The 12,175-nt window shown below is 33.3% G+C and overlaps 1 non-coding gene across 1 annotated transcript in view; it reads right to left on the bottom strand.

Annotated features, from left to right (window-relative positions):
- Nucleotides 1-12,175, bottom strand: part of LOC118679917 (uncharacterized) — a 61,184-nt gene that overhangs the window by 25,147 nt on the left and 23,862 nt on the right. The gene's annotated exons all lie outside the window — the stretch shown is intronic.

Raw genomic sequence — 12,175 nt, 5'->3', positions numbered from 1 at the left:
TTTCTAGCGCCGTCGCAACTCTTAGCTACTAACTAAACAAAGTCGGGAGAAGGTAAGAGAAATTCGTGAGTGAACAAAAGAGCGCGCGCGACGAAACAAACTGGCAACAAGTTCTACAGTGCGCTCATTCGCGGCGAACTCGTTACATAGTTGAGCCAGAGAACTTAGAAGACTTGTTTTAAGTTCTCTGGTTGAGCTGCGTGGGAAAGGTCATAATTCTTAGAATTTCAATTTCTTTTTTCTTTTCTTACTTTTCATTTGCATAGCTTCCTAGTTTGTGTCTGGTAGTGCATAGTGATCCTTTGGGAGTATTGTATTAGGCATGAAACACAATGAAGCCGGCAGACGACAGGCAGCATCTGTCAAATATTAAAATACAGACGTTCTTATGGGCACACGTTATTTTGGAAACAGCACGACTTCACACAAACAAAATATCTTAATTTCACTTCAGTAGTTTGACCTGTCGCTGCCGTCTTCAACATGTCCAAGAAGCTGGCCTCAAGACGCCATTTGCAAACAAGAACATTTCGCTGTCGTGCGATTGTCTATGTGTTTACAGCTTTAGACTTGCTTGTTGCAATATCAGCCCTACCGCAAAAACGTGCCAATTCCTCCCTCACCGCGCACCGCTGGCGTTCGACACAGTTGCTACACTTATCGTTTGCCTTGAATGAATGCCGCTCGCTGCTTCCAATGGCTGGCAAATGGCTAGTCGGTAGGTTTCTCTTATTTTCATAATCACATTATCTTTTATTTGACAATAACTTAAAAAGTTTATGCTTTTCACTACATCATGCCCCGCTATTTGCTGACCGAAGAATTTATCTTTTTACGTCAGACTTGTCGGTGGGTATCCCGCCGTGTTGCTGAAACAATTCCAAGCAAAAGGACTTATTGTGAACACACCCTGGAATTTTTGTACTCTTGAAACATGTTGTTACATAGTATAATAGTTTTGTTCACCTAACGGTTGTTTGTATCCGGGTCCGTCCGTCCGTCTATCTGTGCAAGCTGTAACTTATGTAAAAAAAAGTAGTCCACGTGTCCCTTGGCAAAAAAGTAAGAGCGAGTTCATAGATGAGCGTAATCGGACCACTGCCACTAAAACTAAAATGACAGAACTAAGCACTATATTATACTGAATATGGGCATGGCATCGTCCACCTTTAAAGGAAAGTCTATATATCGGGACTTGCTCGACCGATTTCAACCATATTCGGCATGTAATATAACCTTGACATTCCTACATTGCAGTGTGAAAATAGGCGAAATCAGAAAAAAAACCGCGTCGACTTCCCATATAACACAATCTAAAATTCTATCTGACTTTTTCACTTTCCAGTGTACAAATCAAGAACCTATCAATGTATCCAGATTAAACTATGCACAAATAGTGCCCTTAAGGAATTTCATTTTACGCACAAAATTTGTCAAAATCAGACCATAAATTTTGAAGCACCTAAACACCAAATATGTGCTGACTAATTGCCGAAATTATACATTATTGAAATTCAGGAAAATATTACTTTGATAATAATATACCTTTGCGCCAAAAATGTGATGAATCTGGTCAGTAATTCCCTTAGCCCCCTTATACCTAATATAAAGATTTTCAAACTTCCAAGCCATTTTATACCACTTATACATATATATCGGTCAATGTGAGAGTTGTGTTAATGAAACTGAGAGAGCGTATTTTTCTAATAACAGTGTATCTTCGTACCTAAAATGGATAAAATCGGGCTGAAACTTGCCTTAGCACCTATATAACTGATATTAACGATTTTGAAACGTCTACCTGATATTACTCCACATATGTTTATATTTATATATTATATTAATAAAATTGCTTGAATATATGTTCTCAAGTATACCTGAGCAATGTCGGGAATTAACGTAAACAGCTTTTCCTTTTCTATGCCCACTATGATTTTAGTATAATTTACGCTGACTTGAATGAAAATATAGCAATAAACTAAGATTTTAATGATAAGTTAATATGATACCAAATTTGATTGTAATCCCCTCACAATTTCGTCTAATATTCAAGTTGAACTCTTTCGCTACATTTTATCATATTACCAACACCTGTATATATTTAGCCGGCTTTAACCTTTGGAATTTGCAAGAGTATGAAATGTTCGGTTACACCCGCACTTAGCACTTCCTTACTTGTTTGTATGTGTACTTCTGTTTTAAGGTAATGCCTTCTTCCAAAGTTATGGGCACTTAAACTGATTGCATGAAAGAACCTTTGGTGATAATGATAGAAGCTAACATAAAATAATTTCAACTATTCGAGTGTGGCTTAGCTATTTGAATTATTTATGATTATTTTGAATTAATTACGAAAAATCAACCGTATTAAACAAATGTAAATATATTGCTTTGAAGTCAGTACGAACTCGGAAATCTAAACGGTTTTAGCTTGCCACGTCACGTGCCATTACGCTACCGTAAATCTCCCAACTTAGACGAAGAATATTGTACGTGACGGTGCACTTAAATTTCAGCCTAAATATTTTGTATTTGAAAGAAAGTACAAGCGGAAGAATATTTATTCTGAATAGTCGTAAATTATCCAAATACATCAATTTGCTGTATTGTTTTTAGTATTTCCTATGGAAAATTTTGCGCATTACATCAAATTAATGTTTTATCTCCACTTGATGGCAGTTTGTCTAATATCTCGATCTGTGCGCTTTTCTATACAAGAGAAAATTATGAAAAGTCGATTCCACTTAAGGGGTTAGGTGGGTTTCAGCAGTTAAAAAAAGATATAATTTTTACTATTTTTTTAACCGATTCAGCATATTAAATTTCCAAAATGATTTTCTCGACAGTTTGATAATGGCACAGACATTGAAAGATATGTTTGACAACTTAATTGATTGCTTTCGGCGAATTTTCATTTTTTAATGGAAATGGAGGTAAGTTAAATTGAACATTGAACGAGATAGTCTCTGATAGCTCATTTTAAACAGCTACAAAAACCAAAGCAGAGAGTTACAGTATTTTTAAGTGATAAGGGAAGCGGATTGGTTCTTACGAGTAAATTGTTAAAATTTAATCGAACATATGAATAATAGGTGATGGATAAAACTGTGACGTCTTCTGTGATGAAAGAATAAATAAAGTAACCAGATAGTCTACATCGCCACTTACGATATTTTTGGGAATACCAAATATGTTATGCTATAAATAAAGGTTTATTCTCATACTAGATTTCATAATCATAGCTTTATCTTAAACAATTTATTTATTCTTTCTTACTTTAATTAGTCATTTAATTCTAATTTCATATTTCACTTTTACAGACAGACAACTAAATTAACAGTCGATGACTTAGCGATCAGTCGCTTCAATTTCTTCAAATAAATTGCTAAAGCACGTTTGAAACCTTCCACTTCTAAAATCTGCATTATAGCAGGTTTTCTTTCATTATATCTTAATAGTTTGAGTCCTTATAAATGAGTCCTTATAAATTTCAGATATCCGAACTAAGGCCAATATTCATAAATGCGTAATCGAGGTGAGTCTTTCAAATAACTAAGGTAGTAGAGGCATATAATAAATACCACATTTTAATTTCAACCAACCATCTATTTTCAATAAAGAAGGAAATTTGTCTATTACCTGAATGAGCTTCGCCTTTTCTCAGCAAGACGCCCATAAATCGTCTTAATTCTCCGTCAAAAAATCGTATATTTGTCAGAAGTTCTCAGCAAGGCATCTTCAAACTAACTATGAATATTTGATTGAGTTGATCGCAAACTGATGCCTTCACGCAGGGTACGTAATTAAAAAATCTGCCCAAATTATGATTTATGAGTCGTCATAAATGAAAATATTTTGCAGGTTTGAAAATTTTATTGAATGATTTACCTACCTTAGAAAGGAAAGCACTCGCGTTAATTTCTCAGTAATTTAGTGAGAAGTGAATATAAACTGAACTGATGTCTAGATATGACTCAGTTATAATAGAATGCAGTCTCATATTCCACTGTATTTTTTTTTGTTTTTACTTTGCAACAAGCATTGCGGTCGTTATATTTAATTTTGCAGCAAAAGTTTGTGTTTGCTCTTGGAAATGCCCTTTATAATTGGCAATGACTTTTTAAGTATCAATTCAAATATGATGATGTTTTCTTATTTGTGGTCCGTAATTAGGATGATGCATCGAAATGCGAAAATATGTAAATATGTATTAGTGCATAAACAATGGGATTGATCGTCCAACGGTAATGCTGGTTCGTTTACATTTATTATTTTGCTTTTATGTCATGTGGTAATTTCACCTTGTCTACACTACTTCTTCCTACACTACTACTACTGGTGCTATGTAATTTGGTCATTATGCCGCAAGAAAAACAACTCAAAATTTAACATAAGTAAATTTAGTAAAAAGCAAGAAAAAATACCCTTCACAAATACAAAAGATTCTAAGCAATTTCTGGGGGATTGCACCATTGCCTTAAATATTAACACATGCCGAATTTCGTAAAGATATGTAAAAGTTTTCCACACAAGCACTTGATTGCGATCGTTCAGTTTGTATGATATAGTGGTCCGATATTGGCGGTTTCTACAAGTGATCAGCTTCTTGGGGAGAAAAGGACGTGTGTAAAATTTCAGCGCGATATTTTTAAAACTGAGCGCACTGAGTTCGCATATATACAGACAGACAGACGAACCGACGAACATGGCTAAGTCAACTGATCATTTATATATATATTTGCTCCGATGTTTTCTTCTGGGTGTTACCAACTTCGTGGAAAATTTAATATACCCTGTACAAGGTATAAAAATTCCTAGACAGGGAAAACCAAAAAATTTACTTTTAATTTTTGTTCATCATACGCCCCGTGCGACTTTTTTATTAACTCTGCCAATGTCAGTGGTTATGAACCCATGTGAACTAAATTAGTAATAAGGGCATTACTATTATTCATAAGTAAAGAAATTGAATCGAGTGTGAGTAGCAAGGAAATAAACAGCTATAAGAAAACTGAATGAACAGATGTCTCTGTAGTTATGAAATTCTTCCAATTGGACTACTATAAGTGTCATTTGATTAAGTTATCTATGGCGAGAACATGCAACACATGTTGTTAATCATTCCAATTTAATTGAGCGTGGCTTTGTCATTCTAACTGTGTTAGTAGATATATTGTTTTTAAATTATTTGCGCGTGCATTTCGATAATATTATTAATAATATTTGTTCCTTTATTATGTTATATTTATTCCCGACAATTTATATATATATAAATACATATAGTTTCCTTGAGATGCACTTATTTATAAAAGTCTGTCATTTTCATCGCAACACTACTACTTATACATCAACTAAAAGCTGCCCGTTTAAAATAAATGTAAACAAGTCTCAGCTAATAACACAACAACAACCTGTTCGTTAACATAACGATTGAATTTAAAAAAAAAAATTTAATTCCTAATAACCAATTTAATAGCTAGTTTCGGTTTCAATCGTAATCATAATATAAATTAGTTATTATACTGACGGCAATGATAACAAAAACAACAAGAGAAACACACTATAAGCCAAAAATAAAAAACAACAATATTACGTAAAACATCTAAATTATCAAATACCTAATTAACCGTTCGTACATTCCGCCGTTTTTAAATGCCTCAATTGGCTTTTGCCTCTTACGAAATTTACTATTTTACACAAAATTTACCACATTAGTCAAAACGGACCGGCTTTGTATGTATGTGTATACACAAGTATGTTTCAGCGTGCGCTTAAGTGTCTCTATATCTATTTAGATTTATATATAAGGTATTGTATAGACAGAAATATACGATAGCAGCACATATGTATGTATGTATCTACTGTATCTGTATGATATATGATCCAGAAGCTAACAAAACAGTGTGGTCTATTTTATACAAACATTATTGTTGTTGTAATTTACGAATGTAGTTATTTACATCATGGATGCGTACGTACATATGCGCGACTCAACCTTTTCTCTGAAAACCAGTTTACCATAACACGCAGCACCGAAAAGAAGCAAACAGGCATCATAATTGGGCGACAGACAGACAGTCAAAGCAAATAATCAACAAGTATTCGTATTCAATGTGAATTCAATAATATTAAAATTTATCTAAAAATATAATTAATTGCAACCCCATGCAAATAGGTTTATTGATATGCAGGCAACCATAAGTTCTTGCTTTCACATATGCTTGCATAAAATATGTTTATATTTTTATAATTTGGTCAAAATAAAACGAGATTTGCGACATTCTGAAATTCTGAAATTGATGCTAATATTTTTCAGCATATTAATTTTTTGGCTGATTGTGCCCAGCTTATTATTTATGCATTGATTTTTTTAAAAAAGTGGCAACTTTACTGAATCGACATTTTAAACTGAAAACTTTTTTTACAATATATGGTGGCACAGTACATAAATATTAGATATATTTAGTAGAAGTATCGTTGCTAGTGGGTACCAATCCAGAAAGCCGATTTCATGATTCTTGGTATAAAATATACCAGTTGACTGTTTTTTTTTTTGTTGCCATTACTTATTTCATTACAAATTTTATTTCTGTCTGCAAAATTCAGATCAATCAGCTATTTGTTGAGAGTTACTGTTCAGCATTTCAAGGTAGTCACTGTGCTATCAAACTGCCCTCGTAGCTATACATACTTATTCACATACTTCTCCTGAAATATTGCAAATCTTCTTATTAGATAATCTTGTTCATTATGTTTTTAACAAATAATTTACATTTTCTAAAAATACATTCTTACATATTTTTTGATATTGAAGCTTAACATTATTGATCGGTTTAACTATTCAAGTTTAAGCTTTAAGGCAAGTAATAATAAATAATCTGCATGTTACTTCAAAGCTGTTAAAGATTTATAGCTATTGCACTTATTTACAGCGGCCTTGCTATTACATTTCGGTGACTTGTTCTTCTTATTACAACCGGTTAGTGAGTTAGGTTAGTTTAATGGACGTGCTACTAAACTATGCTATTTTGAAGTATATGAAGGCATATATTTGTAGGAGTGATTTATATCAGAATGGCAATAAAAGGCATCAAGTACTTAAAATTGAAAGGTTCACTTGCTTGCAGCCTTTATGAGCTTAAGGGCAAAGTCAGCTATTTAGTTTCTAACTCAACACTTCTCTGGCATCTACATATGTTTGAGTTTTTGTTCGAATTGAGGCTTTCTAAGAACCGCATTTGATCAGAGCATGTAGTGGTTTCGGCAGAGCACAAATATTACTCTTGCTTTGTAAGAAATTGCACTTTGACTTATGGTAAAATTTATAAATAAAATAATCTCAATAATCTCCTGCTTCTTGCCAAGTATTCGAAGAAAAGTGTCGCAATTTTTTCATTCACGTGACACAACACAACAACAAATTTAATGTAAGAATCTATGAAGTAAGGGAGCTCACTATTTGTCGCTCGGTGGTGAGAACCAGCTGGTAAGCAAAATGCTCAAGTACTTGGAAAAATTACTCACACCTATGTGTATAGCTATAAGTGAGTGAGCAAACTACTATAAACCAGCAACAAAAGTATCAAAAAAGCACACACATTTGAACACGTGATGAACTTGCCGATGTGCCTCTGAAATAACAGCACGTTTATCTCATGCCCAAAATCAACATATTTTTCATAGCTTGAGGCACCTAGTTCTTGTAGAACTCAAGAGTCTGACGGAAGCGCCCTCAACTGGTTCTGCCTCTTAACAGCCTCATGCGGCTTTTCAAGCATTGTTGTTTATTTCACAAATCTGTCATACATTAATCACAGAATTGCACTTCAATTCAGCTCGATGTCACATAATATTAGCACAACAACAAGTTTTTACAGCTTAGGTTTATAATTCGGATACATGTACATACATATGTATGTGTACTTATATATAACACATAGCAGCATAGATAATTATGGTGACATCATAACGGCAGAACAAGTGGAATTAAGAGGAAATCAAAATAAGACACGTGCACTATGAATTGAATACTAATTACATAAGCGTGTTATGTTAAATTTTCATTTGTATGAAATGTGTGCTCAAAACCTCAACCTCTTGCTTTTCTTCTAATTCTCCTCTTCTATTTTGACACGTTTACTTAACAGCCACGTTAACCACATAATATACATAAATCGCAATCTCAAAAACTCATCATTGAGTTTACGCGAAAATTTCGCGACTATGATAAGCAACAACAAATACTGAAAGAGCTTTTATGCAGTCTCTTCAGCTTTAGTGAATGCCGCAGAGTGCAATAAACGCGTTCATAAATTATGCTGCTAATCGAAATTGTTTGTCGTCACTTTAGCTAAACGCGCCATTGAACCACTTGAAAAGCAGCAAAAGCGGCAAGCCTGTCTCTGGACACGTTTTTCAACGGCATGATTTATCATACACAATCGCTGTCAAGTTACAGCTTTTGGCTGTCATTGTTGCTTGCATTGCTGTACGGGCTGATGTCTCAGTTCGGTGCGTCTGATTGGTTTTGCATGGTAGCTGCCCAACTGTCAATAGACTTCACAAAAAGCCACTCAGTGACAGCCAGTCGGATGATGGGGACCAATGAGTGTAAATCAAATCACTGCAGAGTGTTAACATACCATGAAAGTGAAAGAAAATATGCAAATATCGGAGCGACAAGGGCGATAAGTTGGAGCACGTGTATTCTTAGTAGAGATTAAAGCACTGTAAAATCTATTTAGTACGAAAGCTTGGTGTAATGTTTAATAATAAGTATTAAAAACATATGCAATTGATTCAAGTAAACATTTCCACACGTATAAATTCAAAACTAGCTTTACTTTAATTATGGAAGGGATTGCTGGTTAACGACAATATAATGGGTAAATAGATGACACTATTCTAAAAAGATAGGTAATACTAAAAGAAGATAAGATAATATTTATTATGAGCGTTACACTACATGACGGTATATCCAACTGCACATAATTGACGATGGTGGAGGCATAGATATGGATAGAGGTATGCACCGCGACCAATGGTCTATTGTGCCCGTAGGTGAAGGCATTCATACATAAGGATTATGAATATGAATACTATATTTATAAACCATTAATTTCAATTAAATAATGGAACTAGCATATACCACTTACAAAGTCTGTACATATTTCGGATATTTATACAAAAGCGCTGTTATTACTCGCAAATTATTAATAAGATAAGAAGTTCAAAACTATAACATTGGTACATAATATATCTAGTTATATAGAGTAAATCAACACATTGAATTTACAGCTAATAAAACATATTAGCCAGTTTTATTAGCTGGAGTCAAACAAAACCAAAATATTTCTACATGACAACCTACTAACAGCCCGGCCGTGCCTCTGACTTGAGAATCTGCTTGTAGATTACCTCTACTGTAAATAATTTTCGATGCACTATATATGTGGTGGTCTTTCAATTTTCTATGCTTAACACGAAAATGCGTTAAATTCATTTGAAATGCGCAAACTTCAGCCATATTTACACACCCACACACACACAAGTGACGCATCATAGTGGTCATGTCAAAATGAGATGCTTACTTTCAACACAATTACAGTTGTTTCTACATAAGCTTAGTTTGACTAATTAAGCAACCATATACGTTGAAGTCAACGAGCTAATTTGAGTGAAGTCAGTTGCGCAGCAGAAAAGATAGTTTCACCAACAGCCAGCTACTTGTTCCATAATTTTTTTTTTTTATACTAAGGCATGCATGTAAATATATGTACACTTACAAATATGTATTTTTATGTGGTTTTATATTAGGGCGGAGCGAAAATACATTTTTTTTTGCTTAGCCTGAGGGTGCTATTTGTAGATTATAAAAAGAGAAAATTTTTGAAAAAAAAAAAAATTTTTTTTTTACGTTTATATTAATATTTTGGACAAAAAGAAAGAGGACTCTCCACAGCTTCTAGAACACTTATCAAAAATTTTTTACGAAATAAATATTTTAACTCGAAATTTACTTTAAAAGTGAGTGGGCCGTATCTAGATGTTTAAAAAAAAAATTTTTTCCAAACATTTTCTTTGTTGATAATCTACAAATTTTAACCTTAGGCTAATCAAAAAAAAACGTTTGTTTTCGCTCCACTCTATTGTATATACCATATATGCGTTAGTGAAGTTACAGTGTTAAATTCTGTTATGCCTAGAACTTTATTGCCACGGGGTTATTAACTTTAAATACTCTTAAGCTGCTAATTTGGGCATCCGTCTAGACTAGAGCAAAATTTATGACAGTGTTGGTAACCTTAATTATTGAAACCCCACAACTAAATATTTGCTTTCAATTTGGCTTTTAGTGTTTCATTGAGTTCATCGCCTTTTAGATGGTTTACAGAAATGAAATTTATGCGTTTACAAATTATATAAATATATACATTTATATGTGAAATTTAAGTCATAAAACTACACTATTTGCCCAAACATTTCCCCAACTTCTATTAAGCACTTTCTCTATTTTTTCAAAACTCGCAATGACTGACACTGAAAGATATTCTCTATTGTCTTCACCGCCGTGTCCACATTGCCTAAATGTTTATAGGATTCACCCACCAATTCTTGTGTTTTTATTTTCGTTTTCCGCTATTTGCAGTGATTTTTTATGCTTGCAATTTTTTCCTCATCATTAAATGTTGTTTTTTTCGATTTTTAACTGCGCTTCCGTAATGCTCGCAATTAAGCTACGTGTTTTTCTCTGACGTTGAATGGTGTTAATGGAGGTGATGTGTTTTTTCCAGTTGAATAAATCATCTGCATTCTGTATACTTGTTCTTCCGAGGAATATAACGCTAAAGAGTATTTCGTGGAAACGAAAACACATAATTTATTTTCCTTACATTTGTATGTATGTATGTACGTAGCTTTAGACATATTGATGCGTTGAAGCGAAGCAATAAAGTTAATCGCCTCATCGATTTTAGCTGTAGATTAACAGTACCATTTTCGGTTTTTCAATGCCACAGTTAATTACAATACGACTATAATTCACAGTTAACGAAACTTTTCCAACGAGTTTTTCTCGAAAACAAAATGAAAGTGTTTAAATGAATGAATCTGTGCGCGCCGAGTAACAAAAAGTTTTGTAAATAAATTATGCATAAATTTAAGTCTTTGAACGCATCAGAGATTGTTTTTGTTGCTTGTGCTGTGTTTGACTTTGAGTCTTTTTTTTGTTCTTTATTAATAATGCTTAATGCTATTGAAGGGGTTATTTTCGTATAAGTTACCATATAAATGACTGCACTGGTATCTCAAAAATATGAAGTCAAAAAAATGCTAAGTATACTACCTCTTAGGTGGCGTGGAAACGTTTTGCACAATGGGGATTACAAATTATTTAACTTTTTAAAGCGTTATATCTTCAAAATGGTGACTTTTAGGACAGAAAACTATTGAAACATTTTTTGTAGAGAATTTTGTGATCTACAATTTTGTTCTCTTGTTCTTTCCTCGTGTACATTTTTCAGCACACACCGGAACGATGAGGACTTTTGAAATTTCTTTTATAATTATGTTTTGAGCAATTTTGTCGAGTTTCAGCTTCTTATGAATTATTATAATATTTTTTCTTATTTTAGGCCTAAATTGATGGGACTAATAAGGACAAAGAGATATTGTTAAACTTTTCTACATTAATAATTCTAATAAACCCTTCAGGTTATAGATCTAAAATATTAGGACCTCTTTTGTAAACATTTCTAACGGTCAGCTTTTAAACTGAGTATTACGCCTTACGAAACTTCCTGCTTTAGATAGATCTACCGTGATGTGGTGTAATTTAATTTTCGAATATACGTATTTTCGATGCTAACATTTGCACCTTTTCTATTCATTAACATTCTCTGGGTCCACTTCTCAAATGCCATGAATATTTTTCATGACTTTTATCAATATTTCCAAAAACCGCTAGTATTTCCAGCATAAATTAAGATTAATAGACATAATAATTATGTCTAAACTCAAATGGCTGATAAAGAATTTTATTTAATTTTTTCTCCAGACCTGTGTATTCACACTGTGTAGACCTAACAAAACTAAGCCACTTTGAGAGTTTCAGCGTTCAGTGCCTCACTCTCCCATAGAGCAATCTCACTTGAAGGACTTAAAATGAGTTTATGGT

The sequence above is a fragment of the Bactrocera oleae genome, chromosome 2 (assembly GCF_042242935.1).
Source record: "Bactrocera oleae isolate idBacOlea1 chromosome 2, idBacOlea1, whole genome shotgun sequence".
NCBI lineage: Eukaryota > Metazoa > Arthropoda > Insecta > Diptera > Tephritidae > Bactrocera > Bactrocera oleae.
Note: the sequence above shows the minus strand (reverse complement) of the source record. Positions and strands in the feature narration are given on the sequence as shown.